Consider the following 7,589-nt stretch of genomic DNA (forward strand, 5'->3'; position numbering starts at 1 on the left):
AACTATTGATAGTGCGGTCTTTTAGTCAAACGTATTGATACATGGAGGTTAAAAATAACTGTAAACGAAAAAAAATCTAAAGTGGAAGGAATATCTTTAATAATAGGGAAGCGGTGGGTTTTCTTCAGATATGACCTTTCTTTAGGTTATGAAAGAGGAATTTAGAGCTTTTATTAAACAATTCAAACAGAAAGTTATACAACTCCTAGAATCTCTATTTACCTACATCATTTTAGCTTCAGTAAACGTTTTTATGTATTCAATAAAGCAAATACGAGTAAGTTAGATGTTTATAAAAAAAAAAAGACGAATGAAAAAAAAAAAGACGAATGAAAACCTTAGATTTTGTAGTGATCATTTGTTATTATATTCTAGAACATGCGGAAACATGACTACTTGCTAAATGACAATAAATAAAAATATCACAAAATCGTAGTATTAACCAAACTTTGTCCAACAGTACCATGATGGTGGTTTCTTGTATCTATTGTCTATCGTTGATACTGAAAAGCAACAAATGAAACCATCTTTCGGCGACACAATGGTTTGAGTAACCGATAATCTCACCAGTAACGTCTAACTCCCGTCAAAATAAGCCTATAAAAGTAACACGTGACATGTTTTGTGATTGCCCAGCAAATGGGGTCGTTTCCCAGAGACGGTATCTTGTTCGCTAACGGTCCCATAAGAGTGATACGGTGGTGAAATGGTTTCAGGAGGCCTGGTGTTCATCCCCTATGTAGTGCTATTCGACTTTATTGAGAACGGTCCTATAAGAGTGATACGGCAGAGAAATGGTTTCAGGAGGCCTAGTGTTCATCCCCTATGTAGTGCTATTCGACTTTATTGAGGACTTTTTAAAAAATTGTCATTTATTTTCTACTTGAGCCAAAAATTACTTTTGGGATTCTATTGTCTATTGTTATTATTATTATTATCCCTTTTACCCCCAGGCTATTTGGAACTTTCCAACCCTTAACCCCAGGCGTTTTTTTTTCTTCAAGCACATTTTGCAATATATATTTTTTGAATTGCTCTAACAGCCTTAATTTTCGTCATAGAGAGGTCAGGTTAGTCTCATTCTTTTGGAAAATGCCTGAAGTTTCTCATAAAATTATCAAAAATATGCATAAGGGTTATTATTATTATTATTATTATTATTATTATTATTATTATTATTATTATTTTCTTTTTTTCATTATTATTAGAAGAATGAGATGATTGAATACCTCCTTCAATAGTAACCACCCAATCAAACATAGAGTTCGATAAAAAAATACCTCTTTAATAAGAAATTAATGGAAAAGTTTTTATCAGTTGCTGCAATACCATACCACAATAACAAAATACAAAAATAGGGAGAGGATTCACTTAATATGATATAAGTATTGCGCTACCTCAAATTAGAAGCAATCTAAAGCCATCGACTCTTTCAATTATCTTACAAGTACATACCTCTCACAAATACTTCAAGATTTAATTATTTCCGTCTCGTCGAAGTCTTTTCTTTTCAGATTCAGTCTTCAATTTCTCACTCCAAAGATTTTTTCCCTCTTTTCGAATAATGAATGTTTAGGATTTGTAAGCAATAAGTATTAATGATCATCTTCCCTATATAATAAAGAACAAGTGTCTGGTTATATATATATATATATATATATACCCTATATAATAAAGAACAAGTGTCTGCATATATATATATATATATATGTATGTATGTATATTTTTATATATATACCCTATATAACAAAGAGCAAGTGTCTGGTTTTATATATATATATATATATATATATATATTATATATACATATATATCTATGTATATATATTAGCTTTGGTTCAGCCTATAAAGATGAAACCCGGACCTTGCGAGGAATCTTCAATCGAGGTGTTCCCCCAAAAGCCCTTTACCAGAAAGTAAAAGTTTTAATATATAGCTAGCCCAACCTAACTGTAAGTCTTGTGATGAAAAACATCACCACCTCAAAGGACCAAAGGAAGCATGCACCAACGTAGTCTATAAATTTTCATGGCCTGAAGAGATGTGTAAACCTCACAGAAAAGTCTATATAGGACATACTACCACAACAGTCCGAAGACGGATGCTGGCCCACAGAAATCAGGGGGCAGTAAACCAACACTATATAGCTGTCCACGACCTGACACCCTCCGTGAAGGAATTGATTGATGGAACCTAGATTGTTCACAGGGAGAACAACTATGGCAGACTTATAATTGCTGAAGCCTTAAGCTTTGCCATTCAGGCATCAACTTTGACCATACTGGAGGATTTTAGTTATACCTTACCTTCAAGCAGAAAGCGGCATTGATAAGCTATGTTATGGTGTAGGTCCAAGCTTATGTCCAGTATGTACGTGCACATCTATGTATACTGTATGTGTATATAAGTATATGATCAACAAATATCCTCTTCTTGATCTAAAAACCTCTAAATTTTGAAAATTTTTACATTTTGATTTTTAATTATTGAATATAATCTCGTGATTAATTATTATATTTGTAGAAGCTCGTGTATAAAAAGGAATTGTAAACATGCAAACCAGTAATCACTTGATAAATACAGTTTTGTTGAAGCAGTACTGTAGTGAATAAAATATGAAGAAAAGGAATAATCCTCGTTTATTAAACCTAAGGTTTATATCTTAAAACTGAAAGAAGCTAAGGAAATATGAGGATTCCTGTAGGAAACACACTGAGGCCACTAAGGCTATCACCTTCAATGAAAATTGTATTAGAGAGAAGCTGTATCCCAAAAGCATATATATATATATATATATATATCTATATATATATATATATATACACACACATATATATATATATATATATATACACACACATATATATATATATATATACACACATATATATATATATATATATACACACATATATATATATATATATATAAAATCCTACTCATATTGACGCCATTGCCAGACGTATAACTTCGCGATCTCTCCCCGGCTCTCGGGTAGGGGGGATATGAGTAGTCATACCATGGTGCGAGGAAATACCCCGAGAGGCACATTCGGAAACCACAACTGCCGTGTGGTGATTAGGAAAGGATCTGGAAAGAGTTGATTCTGTGTGCGTGTGTGTGCATATATATCTAAATGTTTAGTCGTCATTTTGACGGGTTGCGTACAATAGTTAAATAATAAGGTAGAATAGAAAGTCTGCCGTGTGAAAAGTGTAGTATAATAGTAACCAGTTTAAAATACTAGGTATACATTATAAAAATGTTCTAAAATTGATTGTTTTTAGTACTTCTGATTTCCTTTTCAAAAGAAAATTTTTAGCTTCCTGAAGTCAAGACAGTGTAAATTCAAGCAAGTTGTATTTAATCGTAGTGGAAAATTTTACATACTTAAACTGAGCATTTCCCCCCCCCCCAAAAAAAAAAAATCTGTCCATGATGCATTATGCTAATAGTGTGAATTGACAAGAAAATGTTTTGATGTTCCTATGCATGGACATTTACTAAAAGTCACCCATGGTTATCAGGGTGTACGATAGAAAAAAATATTCACAACCATTCCTCCAATATTTAAGAAATACGTCAAAAACTTTGAATTTTATCTAGATAAAAATGTGATCAATATGATGTTTTTGAAAAAAAAAAAAAAAGTATCCTGTGTATAACAGAAAGGGGTTTTTTATGCGAAGGTTGGAAAATATTTCAATTTTGTTGAAATTCGTATACCAGGAGGTTAAGATATTTCTATTTTTGCCTGGCTTTACAGAAGGGGTGAATTTAAAGAGATCTATCGAAAACAACTCTCTGAGCTTTAAAAAAAAATAGTTATTCTCGTCTATGGTCCTGGCTCATATGTTTTAAGCCACGTTTTTATTTCTTCGTCTTTTACCGCTTATAAATTGCTCAGTGTTCTTGGAAGTGTATGGTCATGATTAATTCCGTTTTATATATATATATATATATATATACATATATATATATACATATATATATATATATATATACTGTGTGTATATATATATATATATATATACATATACATATGTATATACATACATATATATATATATATATATATGGGTGTAAGTGTGTGAAAGGGTTTACGTATCGCCATGATCAGCAAAGCTGTACTGGGGTAGGCCACCCATACTAGGTTGGTTTACTGTGGGTGATCATACGAAAATTTTCCACCATCACCAATCTGCACTGGCCAGCATGGTGATGAAAACTGGCCAAACCCCAGACATGAATTGACATGTCAGAGGACTTTGTCCAGATGAGGACTGTGAACGTCTGCATTTATTGTTGTTGTTGGTATATATATATATATATATATATATATATTCTCATTGGTTAGAGAATAATGTTACTGAATAATAATTTTTATTATAAACAAGTACTTGATATAATGTAAATACAAAATCAAACAAGAGGCCCAGTTATGAAATCTTGAAGGAAAGGAACAGAACCTAAATAAAATTGCAGCTGTTGTAAGAAATTGGTAAACCTGGCCATAAATACTTCAGTACTTTAGATGGTTGAGTCTTGTTGCGCGTGTGTTTCAATATCCAATAGCACACCTTCCTCCAACAACATTCCTTCTTCAGTGAATAAAACATAGAGTTTTAGAAAAAGATATACAAAGGATCAAGAGCTGCATTGCTTAGTATTTTCATTTTGAAAAGCTGAGCAAGTAAGAAATGGGGAGTTTAGCAGGGGAGAGTTAGGGGAAAAGTATTTAAATAATTGTGTCATGAAACATGAAAGACAGTAGTCATTGGCACTTTTCATGAGTGCATTCTCAGTCAAGCAGCGGCCGAATTAAATCCGAGAATTATTTGCATTCAAATATATTGGGAGGCATTGATCATTTATCAATAGCGATGCCCATAAAAAACAGAGAAAAACTCGTTATTTCAAAGCATAAAATGAGAGATGTTTAATAATAACGTTAACACAATAAAAAGATAATATACCAAAAGAGGCAATGGGATAAAAGAAACTCGAGAAAACACGAAAGTGAAGACGAAACTGTCTAAATTTGATAAGACCTCGTCATACTTGGTATTTCGGAACGATGCAAAGACTTTTTGCTTTTCCCACACCATCACTGCCAGTAATCTCCCTAATGCTTTAATGCGAGCATGTCCTTTTTATAACAAGAGGAGAGAGAGAGAGAGAGAGAGAGAGAGAGAGAGAGAGAGACCCATTGTCTTGGGTTAGAGTTCTCTTGCTTGAGGGTACACTCGAGCACGCTGTTCTGTCTTGTTTCTCTTCCTCTTGTTTTGTTAAAGTTTTTACAGTTTATATGGGAGATATTTATTTTAATGTTACTCTTCTTAAAAACTTTATTTTTCCTTGTTTCCTTTCCTCACTGGGCCATTTCTCCTGCTGGAGCCGCTGGGCTTATAGCATCCTGCTTTTCCAACGTGGGTTGTAGCTTAGCTAGTAATAATAATAAAAAAATGATAGGGTCATCAACTAAGCATTTCTTTCGTGCTGGATGAACGACCTTGAAGCGTATATTTCATCAATTTGGTTCCTGTTTCCCTCCTTCTGAGGTATCCTCATAAAACTCCCTCCCGAAGCTCCTTAAAGAATCTATGCCGGGGAAAAGATAATTAACGGAAAGGCACCACCCCCTCTCATTTTTTTAGGAATGGCTGGCGATTAATCTGATTGTGAAGGGGACAGGAGAGGGTGTCTTTGAAGACCCGTCATCTGCAAAGGGGAAACTTCCCGTGATATCACCTGAGGTAGATTTCACCTGACGTAATGGCTAATTGTATTTTGGTGAGATTGACCTTTGGTAATTTCTTTTATATCATTTCTCGGGACCTGCATGTTATCATGAATATAAGGAGTGAATTTTACTTTCGATTAGTCCAGCTGTTATTATTATTATTATTATTATTATTATTATTATTATTATTATTGTTATTATTATTATTATTATCATTATTATTATTATTATTATTATCATTATTATTATTATTATTATCATTATTATTACTAGCCAAGCTACAACCCTAGTTGGAAAAGCAAGATGCTATAAGCCCAAGGGCTCCAATAGGGAAAAATAGCCCAGTGAGGAAAGGAAATAAGGAAATAGATAAATGATGAGAACAAGTTAACACTAAATCATTCTAAAACAGTAACAACGTCAAAACAGATATGTCCTATATAAACTATTAACAACGTCAAAAACAGATATGTCATATATAAACTATAAAAAGACTCATGTCAGCCTGGTAAACATAAAAGAATTTGCTCCAAAGTAAGCAAATTATCTTGTAAATATAACTATAACAAAGAAACTTAAAGCAACATAAATAAAAGTTTGCAGGACTTCTTACCGATCAATCTTCAGATATTAATTTTCTTCCTATTAGTAAAATTTGACATCAAATTGGCATTGTTCATTTCCAATATCTTTAGAATTACTTCTAAAAGGATACATCCAATTTGAGCTCGTCCCCTCCAAGTCAGTTAATTTTTGATTTATCAAATCCCTCTTATCTTGTGCAGGTTCATCCCATCGAAGACTTATTAATTGTATTAATTTCCAAACTCCCCATCCACTCGAACGCTCTCCATAAACCAATTACGTTCTCTTCTTTATAACTTTGCACTCCTTCAACTCTTTGTCTGGCTTTTCCTCTTAATGCATTCTTTCAAACTCCTTTTGATACTTCTATTATTATTATTATTATTATTATTATTATTATTATTATTATTATTATTATTATTATTATTATTATTATTATTATTATTGCCGGTGATGTTATTATTATTTATTATTAATTCACTATATATACATAAATACACACACACACACACACACATATATATATATATATATATAATGTATTGATATAGATATATATATATATATATATGTATATATATATATATATATATATGTGTGTGTATATATATATATATATATATAAATGATGTGTATATATATAGATGTATATATATATATATATATATATACAGTATATGTGTGTGTGTATATGTGTGTGTCTGTAACTGTTTGTGTACGTGCACGTATATATTTGTATTTATGTATATACACATTTTGATACTCCAAGGAGTTATATACCGGTAATTACAAAATAGCATGAATAGCAAATATAGATAGAGCAGTCCACCATCCTTTTGGAAGAGACACCCAGAGAACAAGGCGTTTGGGAGAGAGGCGTTTTTAATTGGGATTGTCTAAAACTTGAAAAAGAAACATAATTGATCCTTCGTGCTGCTGTGAAGCTTTTGCAAAATTCCCTAGGCGGAAACAAATAACACTTTCCATTCTCTCATCTTAATGGTTCCATACTGACGAAATCCCAAACTTATCTTTATTTAATAAATGCAGGTATTATATATTATCTGTCTATATACTCGTATCTACTCAGAATACTTGCTTTTTATATCAAGTCATTATTATCATTATAATTATTATTACAAGCTAAGCTACAACCCTAGTTGGAAAAGCGAGATGCTATAAGCCCAAGGGCTCCAACAGGGAAAAATAGCCCAGTGAGGAAAGGAAATAAGGAAATGAATAACGATATAAGAAGTAATGA

Source organism: Palaemon carinicauda, chromosome 45 (genome assembly GCF_036898095.1).
Source record: "Palaemon carinicauda isolate YSFRI2023 chromosome 45, ASM3689809v2, whole genome shotgun sequence".
In the NCBI taxonomy this organism is placed as follows: Eukaryota; Metazoa; Arthropoda; class Malacostraca; order Decapoda; family Palaemonidae; genus Palaemon; species Palaemon carinicauda.